We start from the raw sequence: 16,459 nt of genomic DNA, 5'->3' as shown, positions 1-16,459 counted from the left end.
TTCATCATGTTGCCCAGGCTGTTCTCAAACTCCTGGACTCAAGTGATCCGCCTGCCTTGGCCTCCCAAAGTGCTGGCATTACAGGCCACTGTGCCTGGCCCAATCTTCTGCCTTTAATCAGTCACCAGGTCCTGTTGATGTTTCCTTCCCTCCTTCCTGTCCAGCTCCACTGCCACTGAGCTGATTCAAGTTTTCATTATTCACCAGTTCCCATCTCTGTAACTTTCTTAATATCTCTCAAGTAATATCCCCTTCTTTTCGTCCACATCTATATTTTTCCTTCCAGATTTTTTTAATACTCCGCATCACCAACTAATTTATTTGGAATCGAGATTAAAAGAACATTTGACAGTTGTGAATGTATGTTTATTCTGAAACTTCTAGCTAGTTGTACAGCTAACCCTTGACAACCTACCAGGTTAATTTTACTTTATTTCTTCAGGCCTGGGGTTTTTTGATGACTTCAAGTTTGGGATCTTCAAATTTGAAGTTAGGGAATGTATTCATGTCTGCTTTACCATACACTTGCTTGAGCTTAAAAAGCTTCTTCTCTGGCTCTTGCTGGTACTCTGGATCAGTATCAACAGATCCTCCAGATGTCTGTCACTTAGATTTGTATTCTCTAACCTTGTACATAAAGAGTTTCTGTACAGGATCAAGTTCCTTATTAAACGCCACTGCTGTAACACCAATGTTCCTCCGCAAATGGACTGAGACTGCTGACTGAAAGACAGAGGAGAACCTGAAGAGCCTCTGGAGAATCTGGCTGATTCTATGTTACTTGCACTCAGTCCTGAGCTGGCAAAGCCAACACCACCGCCATCGTTCTACCTTCTTCTGGATCAGTACCAACTGATTTAATAATCTGCAGTCTCAATCTCCTCTCTAAAGTAAACTTCATGATGCTGCTAGATTGATCATCTTAAATGAAACACAACTCATATTACTGTCTTACTTAAGATCCTCCCCATTAATAGCCAAATTTTTAAGGGTGTCATGTAAGACCTTGGGCTCTGCATACATCTTTATTCATGTGATATTTCCTTTCTTTTAGCCATACTATCATTTGTAGGTAGTGTTAGGTTTACCTCTGCCTTCTTCTAAGTGTTACTTTATGCCTGCATTTTCTCCCATCTTTTTTCTACACATTCTATCTTGGGAACTTTTCCTCTGGGCTTCCTTTGCATCTTGTGTGCCCCAAGACCATACAAGTTATCATCTTCTGTTATAGTTTATAGGACTTCTCTACCACATTATGAAGTTATTGATAGCAGCATGTGTAATTTTTATTTTGTGTCTTCAGTATCTAATACTACGCTTTATGACATACTAATTATTAAATAAATGATTAATACATTTATATACAAATTTGGAGTACATAATTTTCATTTGCATTTTTTAATAACTGGGAAGGTTGAGGTGGACATATCTATATTTAATAAACCTTGAAGGAAAGAATATTCTCTCTCTTATCAGTGAACAGCTTGAGTGCTACCATGTGTTCAGCTGTGGGTGAGGCACTACATGAATGAAATCAAAATACGAGGGAAGGACTGGTGTTATAAATTGCTTTTTCTTTGACAAAATATTATTTAAAATAATTCATTTTATACTCATAATGCATATTTTTTTTAGTGCAGTTTAGTTTTAGGAAAACAAATCATTTAGGTTAACATCTAAAATGTTAATGTTGAACTTTACTGACTATAGTATGGCATATGTCCAATAGAGTCTGTTAAAAATTTTCCTCTGCGTCAGATCTAAGTTGAGAAGAATGAGGTAACTTTAATGTGAACCTAGATTGTAATGCAGTCTTTCTCTCCAGTGAATTGCCAAATTCACAATTCCATTTGTATCTGGAATTGGGGAAGCTGAGTTTAATATGGATGTTTGCCAAGTTAGCAAATCTTGGCAAGATAGCCTTATTCTCTGTGCTTAATTATATAGTTTTATTATAAAGTTTTTCACATTTTCATTTGTAGGTATCTATTATTCTCTTGAGGTGAGTTCACATGGTTGCCAATCTCTCATTTATACTTTATTCTTTTGGTAGTTAATCATTTACTGTCAAGCCTTCTATCTTTCTTAGAAGACTACATTTTTATTTTTACATTTTTATATATTACCACTAGTGATCCAGTTTTGTCTCTTTGCGAGGTTTATGGATTTTTGAGCAGTACAAGTGTAAATCCCTCAGAAAGGCTTTGGTATGTTAATTTATTTCATATTTATTGAGTGCCTGCTCAGACACTGTTTTAGGCACTCATACATAACAGTGAATGAAACAAAGTTCCAATCTCTTAGGTACCTATTTGTAGTGGGAAAAGACAGTAAATTACACACAAAAAGCTGGGCACAGTGGCCCACGCCTGTAATCCCAGCACTTTGGGAGGCTGAGGCGGGTGGATCACCCAAACTCAGGAGTTCAAGACCAGCCTGACTGACATAGTGAAACCCATTTTCTATTAAAAATACAAAAATTAGGCGGGCATAGTGGCACATGCCTGTAGTCCCAGCTACTTTGGAGGCTGAGGCAGGAGAATTGCTTGAACCCAGGAGGCGGAGGTTGCAGTGAGCCGAGGTCGTGCCACTGCCCTCTAGCCTGGGAGACAGAGTGAGACACTGTCTCGGGAAAAAAATACACAAAAAAACGAAAACTATAACATATCAGGTACTGATAACAGCTATGAAGAAAAAGCAGGATAAGAGGGATACAGAATGACAGATATGTTTGTGATATTATATGTAGGATGGTCAAGAAAGGCCTGTCTAATAAGGTGACTTATAGTAGAGATGTGAAGGAGCTAAGTAAATGAGCAATGCAGATTTCTGGGGAAAGAACGTTCTAGTCAGAGTAAACTGATGTGTGACTGTGTTTGATGTTTTAGAAACAGTAAGGAGGTTTAAGTGGCTGGAGCTGGGTAAGATGGTGAAAGAAGTAGGAGATGAGATCAGAGGGATGGCAGGGAACCAGATCACTTAGAGCCTTCATAAACCATGGCAGGACCTTTAGCTTTTACCCTGAGTGAAACAGGAAACCATTGCAGGGTTTCGAGCAGAGGACTGGTATGGTCTGATGTGTAATTTAAACGGCTCGTTCTTCATTGAGAAGGGATTGTAGCAGGACAAGAATGGAAGCCAGGTGAATAGTGAGGAGGTTACTTCTTCAGTAGTCCAGGTAAGAGATAATGGCGGCCTGAACCAGGGTAGTAAAGGTAAAGTTGTTGAGATGTGGCCAGATTCTGGATATTTGTATTTTCTGATTATCTAAATGTGGAATGTAAATGAGAGTCAGGATTTTTGGCCTAGGTTTTTGGCTCAGATATCTTGAATGATGAAGATAAGAAATGATGTTAAACATATTTATAGTTAATGTGTTTTAATAAAAAAAAGAAATGTTTACTATATGTCAGGTTTATCTCTTAAAACATTCTGCTTTGGCATCTCTCATAACTAGAAAATCTCATCTTTATACTGTTTCTTCTTCTTCTTCTTCTTCCTCTTCTTCCTCTTCCTCTTCCTCTTCTTCTTCTTATTCTTCTCCTTCTCCTTATCCTTCTTCTCCTCCTTCTCCTCCTTCTCCTCCTTCTCCTCCTTCTCCTCCTTCTCCTCCTTCTCCTTCTTCTCCTTCTCCTTCTTCTTCTGTTCCTCTCTGTCACCCAGGCTGGAGTACACTGGTGCCATTAGGGTTCACAGTAGCCCTGACCTCCCAGGCTCAAGTGATTCTCCCACCTTGGCCTCCCAAGTAGCTGCAACTTCAGGCGTGTGCCACCACCCCTGCTAATTTTTAAAATTTTTTTGTGGAGATGGGGTCTCATTGTGTTGCCCAGGCTGGTCTCGAACACGTGGGCTCAAGCAGTCCTCTTGCCTTAGCCTCCCAAAGTGCTGGGATTACAGGCATGACCCACCATGCCCAGCCTTAATACTGATTCTTAATACTTCACATTTTATTCTCTAAGTATGTGCTGTTTGTTTGGTGCTTGGTCCTGAACTCTTTTTAAAATGTGGTTTATATTATTATTCAAATATGGTGAAACTAACACGTCAGGAGACAACTGCCATTGAAAAGATTGATACAGTTTCTAAGTGGAGAGGGCATGGCACATCAGACAGGGTGGCATATATGCCACGCCACATAGTGCTCATAGGGAAGCACCAGGGTTGTTTAGGAGGCAGAAATAGCTAGGGAAATCATGGGGGAGAGCCTTTATTATGATTTTAGTGAGAAGGAACAGGCGAGGCAGGGTAAGGAGGCTTAGAATTGGCTGGTTTTAATAATGTCGGCATAGTCACATATAAGAGCAGCCCCCAAGTTGTTTGATACCTGGCCCTGGCGTGATTATTAGAACAGGGGACTATTCTAATAGTCCCAGAATATAAGAGTTCTGTGAGAGCTGAATACTGGGGATGGATGGGAGGTAGTTTTAGATTGAGTGGTTTGCATGCGAAAAGCACTCAAGGAGGGGTAGTTTGCTGTCTAAGAAGTAGCTAGCCTTGGGAGGGGCAGTCTCTCCTGGGTCAGCATGGTTCCCATCAAGAATACGGAAAACAAAGTGAAAACAGTTTCTGTATGTTATATTTGCTTGGCTTCTGTCTTTTTAATACTACCATCCTAGTTTATGCCCTCCATTGGTCTGGTCAGGAAAATTACAGTAGGACCTTCCTTTCCATCTTTAGTTTTTATCTTTGTTTCCTCCCTAGCATTTATTTTCGAATCAGTAGCCACAAAGGGGAATCTTGGTTGTATGACTTTACCTAGATCCCTCTAGATTAGTAAACTTTTGACCGTGTTCTAAAGTAGTGCTTTAGGGTTCCCCATATTTGATTTGAAGTCCACTTGATTATATGAACCAATGTTTGTGAGAGGAAGGAAGGTGGGTGTGTGGGGTCTCCAGTTTTTTTCATGCCCCTTTCAATTATTGTGGGTTTAAAAAAGGTTTCTGTACTAGGGTTCCATGTATGAGTTTATTTGGAAAGTAGATTTCACTGCTCAAAAGTTGGTAAACTCTCGTAAATGACTGTCAAGCTTCCTTATTATAGCATGATTATTTTTTTCTTCTGTGTCTAGGGTGATGGGCCTACCAGCTGAGCCTATCATACTAAAGAGATTAGTCTAATTTTGTGTATGAAGTACTTGAGTCTTTTCTGAGTCAAATAATTTAGCCAAAGTCACAAATCTCTTATTGGGGGAAAAGAGAATTGGTATAATCTGTGTCTAAAAATCCATCAAGTTACCCTAAAAAACTATCACTGTACAAATTCCTCACTTGGCCTTTACTCTTGCTGTCCCATCCAGGTTTCCAGGCTTCTCTCAACATCCCCCTATATAGACAATTTTTCCTGCCAAACAAGATGATTTAATGTTTTCCAAACCTGTTGCTTGGTCTACTTTATTCCTTTACCTTTGTCACTGTCTTCTATTTATAGGCACATTCCTTTTTTTTTTTTTGGAGTGTGGAGGGGAGTGGAGACAGGATATTCCTCTATTGCCTGGGATAGAGTGCAGTGGTGTGATCATAGCTCACTGCTGTCTTGAACTCCTGGCCTCAAGCTGTTCTTCTGCCTCAGCCTCCTGAGTAGCTGGGAACATAGGCACATACCACTAGGACTGGCTGATTTTTAAAATTTTACTTTTGTAGAGATAGGGTTGCGCTATTTTGCCCAGGCTAGTTTCTAACTCTTGGCCTCAAGTGATCCTCCCACCTCTGCCTTCCAAAGTGCTGGGATTACAAGTGTGAGCCACCATGCCTGCCTGTGTATTCCTTTAACTTAGCAAGTGTTTATGAAACACCTGCTTTGTGTTGGGCACTCTCCTGGACTCTTGAATATAGGGATAAATAAAATTCTTTCTGCTTTAGGGAACCCCCAGGTTAAGGAAAGCCAAAAGTCTAGCATGAGTAATCTACAGAGTCTTTCAAGAGTACTTCACATCAGATGTGTCTAGTAACATTGTGTAGCCAGACCAAGTGGTTGGGAACAATGGTAAGAGATGAGCCTGGAAAATTGAAAAGAGAGGAAGGGGGCCATGAGCGAAGGATTGTGGATAGCTTGTATAAACTGGAAAAATCAGGGGCAAGTTCTGTCTCAGAATTTCCAGAAATTCTAATTCTGTCAGCAGTAAGTATCTTTAGTTTTATGTAGAGTTGTTGCATTACTGGACTGTGTTTTACACAGATATAAAACAGATATTAAAGGAGAAACTAGAGACAGGAGAATTAGGTTACATGTTTGTTGTAGTATTCTACTGAGCTGTTTGCTTAGTACCTGAATTTTAACAACCACAAATATTTGTAGTATCAAATTATCTTATATATTTTCTCATTTGATGTTAAAACAACATAGTGTGCTGGCACAATTAGATACCCACATATACAAAAATGAAATTAGACTCCAACCTCATACCCTGTAAAAATGTTAATTCAAAATGCACCAAAGACCTAAATTTAACAGCTAAATCTATAAAATTTTTAGTAGTAAACATAGATGTAAATCTTAGGCTTTGCTGTGTGTGTGTTAGCTTGTTTTTGCATTGCTATAAATAAATACCTGAAGCTGGGTAATTTATAAATAAAAGAGGTTTAATTGGCCTACAGTTCTACAGGTCATACAAGCATGATGCCAGCATCTGCTTGGCTTCTGGTGAGGCCTCAGGAAGCTTTTACTTCCTGAGGCAGTGGGGGCATCAGTATGTCACATGGTGATAGCAGGAGCAAAAGAAAGGGGAGGAGTCTCAGGCTCTTTTAAATAACCAGACCTTTTTTTTTTTTCTTCTTCTTTTTTCTTTTTTTAGTGCAGTGGCACGATCTCGGCTCACTGCAACCTCCGCCTCCTGGGTTCAAGTGATTTTCCTGTCTCAGCCTCCCAAGTAGCTGGGATTACAGGCACATGCCACCACGCTTGGCTAATTTTTATGTTTTTAGTAGAGACAGGGTTTCACCATGTTGGCCAGGCTGATCTTGAACTCCTGACCTCAAGTGATACACCTGTCTCAGTCTCCCAAAGTGCTGGGATTATAGGCATGTACTGCTGTGCCCGGCTAATTTTTATATTTTTAGTAGAGACGGGGTTTTACCATGTTGGCCAGGCTGGTCTTGAACCCCTGAGTTCAAGTGATCTGCTGGGCTTGGCCTCCCAAAGTGTTGAGATTACAAGCATGAGCCACTGCGCCTGGCCTATGATGACTCTTAAGACTTGAGTCCAAGCCACGTAGCCATTAGAGGTGGCATGGAATGTTTTTCCAGGTATGAAGTGGGGACAGAATTTTTTTCTCTCTTCTCAATCTTTTCTCTCTACATTCTGTACTCTTAAATTGTTTTACTCAACAAACATTATCTTTTGTATACTAAGCATTGCACCTGGAACTGAGGATACAGAAAGCAGTGTGGAGCTAGAATCACTTACCAAAATTCTGAAGTTTCTAGTTTGGGAAGCTGTTTGGTTGGTGATTAAAGAGAGTGACTCCAAGAGGAGGAAGATTGGTGAGATCAAGAAAATTTCTTATTTCCCCATGCAGACTTGCATGTAGTCTTCCTTTGTTCCTAGAGGCTGTTTGAAAGAATACCTTATCCTCATTGTCTCTACTTTATTCGAATACATTTAGTTTCTTTTAAACTTCTTTTAAATTGTTTCTTCATATTTGCCAGAGATCACTTATTATCAAATCCGATGGCCTCATCTCAGTCCCCTTCTTACCCCTGACCTCCTAAAGCAGGGCCTTTTTTCTGTAAAGGGCCAGATAGTAAATATTTTAGTCTTTACAAGTTATATGGTCTCTGCTGCCGTCATTCAGCTCTTCCATTATAATGTGAAAGTAGCCATATAGACAGCACATAAATGAATGAGTGTGGCTGTGTTCCCATAAAACTTTATTTACCAAAACAGGAGACTGGTTAGATTTGGCATGTGGGCCGAAGTTTTCTGATCCCTGCTCTGAAACATTTGATTGTATTTCTACCTTTTTTGGGAAGAGAGTGTTTCTTTTCTTCAGTGATACTTTTCCCCCTTTTCTCATTGAATGGCACCTTTTCCTGTATAGTCACTTTTTCATGTGATTCTATCTACAGCTATTTTCTTGCTTTATACTCAGGCTTCTGTTAAGGCTTCTAGGCTGCAGATTCTTTCCCCACTTCTAACAGGAAATAACTAAGGTGGAGAGTTCACTCCTGCTGCTGCCTTTATGGCTGCCTCCTTTTTCCCCACCTCCTTTTATCAGGGGAGCATCTGGGGGGCAGGGTGAGGGGCAGCCTCTGTAATAAAGGGAAGAGAAAAGAGAGTCATTACCATGACCTGGTAGATGGTTCTGAACCACTTTTTTCAGGGTTATAGTAGGGTAGATTGCTTCCTCATGTTTGCTATCATAAGCCCCCCACTTCAGCATCCTATGCAGGCCTGTACACCTAAAAAGTACCCTTAAGTGTAGCAGTCTAGCATTCTGAGCTGCTGTGGATGTTTTTTCTGTGGTGGTTGTCTGTTGTCAGTTACGACAAACACTTCTTTTTCTTCCTCACAACTTTAAAACAGGGAAGAAAGAAAATCTCCTTGCCCCAAATTATCCCCTTTCCATTCTGCCTGAAATTTTGCCAAATAGATTCGTTTCAATTTTTAAGCCAAACACACTTGGGAGGTTTAAGCACAGATGAGTTACTGTTCATCCTGGCATCATTATGAAAAGGCATAATCAGTTTGCCTTTTCCCTTGTTAAACTGAGATAGACTCAGTGGAAGTTTTAATAGGTGGGAGGGAGGGAAGAAAGGTCAAAGAGAAACATGGCACTTTGGGCTTTTTCTGGGAGTGGAGCCAGCAGTGAGAGCTGGGGTTTTTGGGCTTGTAGAGGTGGGACTGGGAGAGGGAAAAGGGAAGTGGGAGGATGCACAAGACAAATGTCAGTTTTGAAAATGTGCCTTCTTTCCAGATCTTTGCTCTTGTTTACTGCCTTTCTTGATCTTTACTATAATGATGAGTGTGTATGTGTGTATGTGTGTGTTGTCGGAGAGAGGGTACAATGGAAGTGGAATAAAGGAGAAACCAGAGGTAATTTGTCAGTAATCCTCAAATAGCAGTAAGGCTCACAGTTTAAGCGCCTTCTTTCAAGATACACTGCTAGCTAATGACAAGGCCACGACCATTTAGCTGGCTTTCTTTTTTTTGTTATGTTTCTCTGTGGTGTTACATATAAGAAGTAACTGCTGATTCACACTCAGCAGTCTTCTCTGGAGGATTTTATTTTAATTACCAATCTTTCGATCTTTCTCATTTTCTTGGGTTTAAAATTCAACTGGACTTCATCCTCAGGCCATGTAACTTATTTTTCCTCCTGTTTTCCAGCTTGTCAGTATCCTCAGGCATTCACTTTACTCCTCTATCTAGCCAAGACTCTACTCTGTCACTTGAACCACTTTCTTTTTTTTTTCTTTTTTGAGACAGAGTTCCACTCTTGTTGCCCAGGCTTGAGTGCAGTGGCACGATCTCAACTCACTGCAACCTCCACCTCCCAGGTTCAAGTGATTCTCCTGCCTCAGCTTCCGGAGTAGCTGGGATTACAGGTATCTGCCACCATACCCGGCTCATTTTTTGTATTTTTAGTAGAGATGGGGTTTCACCATGTTGCCCAGGCTAGTCTCGAACTCCTGACCTCAAGTGATCCACCCGCCTTGGTCTCCCAAAGTGCTGGGATTACAGTCATGAACCACCACACCTGGCTGAACCACTTTCTTTTAATTCCTTTTTTTCCTTCTCTTTTTTGCTGTATCTTCCTAACAATGTACCAATACTAAACTAATCTCATAGTAATAAGTATAGTAGCTATTATTTATTGTCTACTATCTGACCAACTCTATGATAAAGTTTTACATAACTCTTAAACAACTCTAAAAGGAGTAGATATTATTATTGGCACACTCTAGGTAACTATCATTATTATAACTCTAGATAACAACCCAAGACACAGCTACACTGATAGAGCTAGATTATCACTCAGACTTAAAAAACCTCAAAGGTTTTTACCTTTCCCATTTTGCTGTGTTCCTCGTAACCAAGCTGCTTAACTGCAATTATGTAACTGTGAAGACTGATGCCCCCAAAAGATTGATTTCTAATCTGAAATGGACTGTTGGCAATCCTTTCACATGTTCCCCTACGCCTACCACCTCATTCTCTTCTGGGTCTGTTGCAAAATTTCTTTACCCCATCTCTCCTTGGTCTTGTCAGACTTGCTTTCTGGTCCAAAGAAAAACTGGAGACTATTAGCAGTTCACTGTTTCTGTGCCTCCATCTAACTTAATGTATTAGTCTGTTCCTGCTGCTATAACAAAATGCTAAAGACTGGGTGATTTAAACAACAAAAGTTTATTTTCTTACAGTTCTGGAGTCTGGACTTCCAAGATCCAGGTGTTGGCAGGTCTGGTTTCTTCTGAGGTCTCCCTCTGGCTTGCAGATGGCTGCCTTCTCTGTGTGTTCTCACATGGCCTTTGGGTTTTTGTTTTTGTTTGAGGCAGGGTCTTGCTCTGTCTCCCAGGCTGGAATGTCATGGCGTGATCACAGCTCACTGCAGCCGCGACCTCCTGAGCTCAAATGATCCTTCCACCTCAGCCTCCTGAGTAGCTGGGACTACAGGTGCACACCACCATGCCTGGCTAATTGTTGTATATTTTGTAGAGACGGGCTGTCGCTATGTTGCCGAGGCTGTTCTCAAACTCCTGGGCTCCAGTGATCTGCCTGCCTTGGCCTCCCAAAGTGCTGGGATTACAGGCATAAGCTACTGTGCCCAGCCCTGGCCTTTGGTTTTGAATGTACACATTCCTAATGTCTCTTCTTCTTCTTATAAGGACACAAGTCATATTGGATTAGAGCCCCACCTTTATGACCTCATTTAACCTTAATACCTCTTTAAAGGCCCAATCTGCAAATACAGTAACATGGAGCATTAGGGCTTTGACATAAAATTTGGTGGTGGTGGTGGTGGGGGGACAGGACACAATTCAGTCCATAACAGTCAATATCTATACTTTTCCTTCCTTCCTTTATGTCTTTTTTCCCCCCTCTTTCTTCCTTTCTTCCTTCCCTTTATTTTTTCTTCGTTTCTTTTTCTCCTCCTTCTCATCTTATTCTTCCCTCCCTCACAATATGTTCCATGTGGAGGAAGAGGGTTCCTTCTCTGCTCAAGTCCAATCTCTCAACCTCTATTCTGAATCCCATTCTTTCTTTTTCTTGTATTTTGGAGCATTACTCATCATTTGTTCACTCTAGCATTTATTTTCTTCAGTTTCTTCTACATGGGTTTTCTTTTATCGGTATGTAAATATACTACTGCTCAATCATTATTACTACTACCGTTGTGTTCTATTATGCGTATTAGTCCCACGTAATTTATTATTGTAAGATGTAACAATTAAATGCTATAGAAGTAATCCTTCTGATTTTAAAATGGGAAATAGTACAGGTTTTTGCAATTTCAGAGCAATTTCTATTTCTTAGTTTGATAGAATGTTTCTACCTTAATGTTAAGCTAAAAATATACTAAAACTATTGTAATAAAAGTTTAATACATTAGGATAGGTGAACACATAATTTCCATCTTCTTCTGAGATATAGAAATGTGTTGATTACTTTAAATGTAGCAATTGTAGGGAATTCTCTGCCAAGTTACAGAAATCTATGTATTAATATAGTTCTTCTTGAACTCGGTCCTCGATAATTTGATTTTTTACAGACCCTTGAGTTTACCATGATGAATTGTCATTGCAATACTTATTTGCACTTACTATACCAAACTTCAGTTGTGCTATATCATTAAAGTTTGTTACTTTTAGATTGCTTTGGGAAGCTGTATATTATAGTCTAGCTGTAGGAAATTTACATACAATGAATGAATGGCAATATAATATACATCCTTATGTTTATTTATGAGTCATAACTAATCCTATTTAGTATTTGGTTTATTGTATTCAGTGATTAATAGAATCAGGGAAAGTAAACCAAAAAAATCCAATTTTTTTTTTTTCGGAGATGGAGTCTCATACTGTCACCCAGGCTGGAGTGCAGTGGCGCAATCTCAGCTCACTGCAACATCTGCCTCCTGGGTTCAAGTGATTCTCCTGCCTCACGAATAGCTGGGAACACAGGCATGCACCACCACACTCAGCTAATTTTTTTTTTTTTTTTTTTTTAGTAGAGACAGGGTTTTACCATGTTGGCCAAGCTGGTCTTGAACTCCTGACCTCAAGTGATCTGCCTGCCTCAGCCTCCCAAAGTACTGGGATTACAGGCGTTAGCCGCCGTGCCCAATGTCTGATTTTTTTTTTTTTTGTATGTAGAATTTTTCATTTGACGGTCTTTTTTTCTCAGCCACAGATATATTTTACTTGCAACAAGAAGGTTTTTCTCATGTGTCCACAATCTGTATCATCTGGCCATACGGAGCTTCTTATGTAAGCAATTACCACTGATTCTGGGACTAGCTATATAGATATGTTGCTTTATTCAGGGTCATAGTGTTAAAAAAAAAAACACTCTGAGCTTCCACCTTAAGAACATACAGACAGCTGGGTTATTGGGTGGGGAGAGTACCATTCAGCTGAATCAATGTAATGCACCATATTAACAGACTAAAGAAGAAAAGTCACATAATGTAGAAAAAAAAATTTGATGCAATTCAGCACCCATTTACGGTATTGAATGATCTCAGAAGAATAGGAATAAAGATAACTTCTTCAATTTGATGAAGAATACCTATAAAAACCTTTCAGCTAACATCATAATTAATGGTAAAAGACTGAATGTTTTCCCCTAATGTTGGGAACAGGAACGATGTTCACTCTCACCACTCATTCAGCACAGTACTGGGAGTTCTTGCCAGCTCAAAAAGGCAAGAAGTGAAAGGAAAAGGCATACAGATTGGAAAGGTAGAAATGAAACCATCTCCTTTTGTAGATGATATGATTTTCTACATAGAAAATACCGATAAATAAACTCATAGAATTAATGAGTAAGCGCAACAAGGTTTCAAGATGCAAGATATAAAAATCAGTTGTTTTTCTGTATACATTAACAATGAATTCATGGACATTAAAGTTAAAAATGCAATACCATTTACAGTTGCTTAAAAAACAAAAATATATTTAGAAACTTTACTACTCTTTTTGTCTTTTTTGTCATTTTGGAAGAGGTTTGTCAATTTCTTGTGTGTGTGTTTTTTAAAATAGCTGTTTGTTACATTGATATTTTTAACTTTTTTCATATTTTAAATTGTATTGATTTCTACTCTTTATTATTTTCTTTCTTCTTGTCTTGCATTTATTTTTGTTCTTCTTTGTCTAGGCTCTTCAAGTAGGAGCATGTGTCCTACAAATTTTAACAGGATTTGTTGTATTTTCATTTTTATTCGGTTTAGTGTATTTTTTTAAATTTCCCTTGAGACATCTTCTTTGACACATAGATTATTTGAAAGCGTGTTCTTTAGTTTTCAAGTGCTTGATTTTCCTATTATGTCTCTGTTATTGATTTCTAATGTGATTCCATTGTGCTTGGAGACTCTACTCTGTTCAGTTCTTTAAAATTTGTTGATGTATGTTTTATGCCTCAGTATATGTTCTCTCTTGGTATATGGTCCATGATTACTTGAAAGTAATAAGTACTCTGCTGTTGTTGAGGTGGGGTATTCTATAAATTTTGTTGATGGTGGTGTTGATTTCTTCTGTATCCTTGCTGATTTTCTGTCTATTTGTTTTATCTCTTGTTGTTAGAGGATATTGACATTTCTACTGATAATGGTGAATTTATCTATTTCTCCTTTCAAGTTTTAGTTTTTGCTTCATATATTTTATAGCTTTTTGGTTGGTACATATACATTAGTGCTTGTTATATTTTCTTGGTGAATTATGTCTCATCACTATGTAATGTCCCTCTCTGTCTCTGGTAATTTTCTTTGCTGAAGTCTCCTTTATCTGTTATTAATATAGCCACTTCTGCTTTCCTTTGATTATTGTTTGCATGTTATATTTCTTCCATCATTTTTCTTTCAACATGCCTGTATTTTTATATTATAAGTTAGTTTCTTATATACTACATATAATTGAGTTGCATTTTAAAATCTACCTTTTCAGTTTTTGCCTTTTAATTGGCATATTTAGGCGATTTACATTTAATGTAATTATTAATATGTTATGGCTAAAGTTTTGCATTTTTTTAATTTCTGTTTTCTTTTTTTTGACTTCCTGTGGGTTACTTGATTTTTTTTAAGAGTTTTCTTTTGATTTATCTATAGTGTTTATGAGGATATTTCTATGCAAAACTTTTTGGTGGTTTATTTTAGTATTATTCTATATGTACATAAATTATCACAAGGTACTGGTAAAGCTGAGGCTTTCTATTTTTACATTTGTTTCGGTTACTTTCATGATTGTTCATTGAAGCATTTTTTTAAAGACTCTTAAAATATTTGTCAGATACTTCTGACATGTCTTTTTTTGGTGTCGACTTTTATCTTTTTTGTTTTTTTGGTCAGTTTGTGATTTTTTTGACTCTTGGTCTGATGAGTAATTTTTGGTTGAAAACAGGACCTATTTCCCCATTATATTCTGAGACTGGATCTTATTTAAACCTTCTGTTTTAGGTGAATGTTTATGACATTACTTTAAGAGGGGAAGGGAGCTCATCACTGCCAGGTAGAGTTTGTTGAAGTCCAGATTCCCCTTTCAGTCTCTGTTGCCCTACTCAAGTAGCAGGAGTGGCTCCTCATTATTGCTGAGTCAGAGTGGTGATTCTAGCTCTCCGTGTGTAGTCTCTATTGTATTGGTGCTTACCTAATTTCCACTGGTTAGTGAAAGTCTTAATTTAACTTTTTTCTAGTCCTCCTCAGTGGGTAGTGGGAGGATCACCTCATTGCTGCCAGTTTGGAGAGGAAGTACGGGTTCTACTTGATGTCTACTGACACTGCTAGGGGGAGCTGTCCTTTTACTTTCCAGAGGGGTGAAATTCTTGGCTCCCTACTTGGTCTTTTCTCACCATGTCAGGAGTATTGTGGGACCTTGTTATAGTCTCATGAGGATAGAACTTTAGGCTGTCCACTAAGCCTTTCTGACATGGTTAGAGTGGGACTACAGTTTTTTCTGTGGTGTTTGGCTGACATAGAGTGAAATTTGCCTAAAGTTTTCTTCTTTCCATGGTGTTCTTCTCTTCATCTTTTGGGCAGGGTTTTGTTGGAGCTTTTTTGTTTGTACCTGTTAGTTTTTTCTGGTTGTTGGCTTATCTGGCCCCAAGTGTGGAATATATAAGGGAAAAAGAAGATCCAGGGAAGTCATCAGTTATGTTCCTTGGGTTCCAAGATCCCTAGCTGTTCTGCCTTCTCTCCATCTTTCATATATATATATATATTAGAATCTATATATATATGGGTTGATATATATATAGAATTGATATATATGTATATATAGAATTCATATGTGTGTGTGTGTATATATATATATATGTTTAGAAACAGTGGTCTTGAACTGGTCTTGAATTCCTGGTTTCAAGCAGTCCTCCCTACTCGGCTTCCCAAGTGGCTGGGATTATAGACATGAGCCACTGTGCCCAGTCTGGATCTTCGTATGCTTGTTTATTCATAATGTCCATGGTTTTTGGTTGTACTTAACGAGAGAAATAGGAAAATGTACATCTACTCTATCTTCCTAGAAGCAGAAGTTACACATAGTTTTTAAACAGCAATGACTTTCTAATTTATGGAATTTTAGATGAAATATAAAATATAGTGACATACATACACATATATATTTATATAAATGTCTATTATATGTATATTTATATATATTTTATATACTATATATGTATTTATTTATTTAGCAAGGGGAACAGTTTGATTGTTGTTGCCTAGAGTTGGCCCCTGAATTAGTTTTCCTAGTTTCTCCCATTCTATTTATGAACTCTGTCTCTAAAAATGGTAAGTTTTTATTCCCCAAACTTGTGCTAAATGTAGTGGGAATTTGGATCCATACTGTTTGATTCATGCAGTGATTTTTGACCCTTGATACACCTTACACTCATATAGGACATTTTTTAAAAAACCAACCAACCTAGGCCTAGACAACACCAGATTCTTTGGGTTAAGTTCAGGGAATAAGCAATTTTAGAATGCTTCCCAGGTGATTCTAATATGTAGCCAGTGTTAAGAACCACTGGCATAGAGTTTGGAATTGGTTGGTTGCTTGTGAATCATAAGGTTTTCTTAAAGAAATTTGGAGTTAGAAACTAATATATGAATTTTTTTATCATTTTAATTAACTTATGGTAGAATCTAAGGGTTTATTTATCTGGCAATCATATTTGGCCAAGGCTGTAGATTAAGCCTTATTTTCCCTAGGCACGAAAATGAGGGGCTGTGTTGACAGATTTCTTTTCTTTCTAAAACTTACTATTTACTCTTAAATTTCACACTAAATTTCTGAGATCTATTGTTTTTTTCTGA

The 16,459-nt window shown here is 38.3% G+C and overlaps 1 protein-coding gene and 1 pseudogene across 12 annotated transcripts in view; one reads left to right on the top strand and one right to left on the bottom strand.

Moving 5' to 3' along the window:
• STK3 (serine/threonine kinase 3) overlaps positions 1 to 16,459 on the top strand; it is a 459,940-nt gene that overhangs the window by 191,603 nt on the left and 251,878 nt on the right. The gene's annotated exons all lie outside the window — the stretch shown is intronic.
• On the bottom strand, positions 420 to 1,023 carry LOC104007698 (ATP synthase-coupling factor 6, mitochondrial-like; annotated as a pseudogene).

This window comes from Pan troglodytes, chromosome 7 (genome assembly GCF_028858775.2).
Source record: "Pan troglodytes isolate AG18354 chromosome 7, NHGRI_mPanTro3-v2.0_pri, whole genome shotgun sequence".
In the NCBI taxonomy this organism is placed as follows: Eukaryota; Metazoa; Chordata; class Mammalia; order Primates; family Hominidae; genus Pan; species Pan troglodytes.
This window is presented reverse-complemented; position numbering and strand designations above follow the sequence as displayed.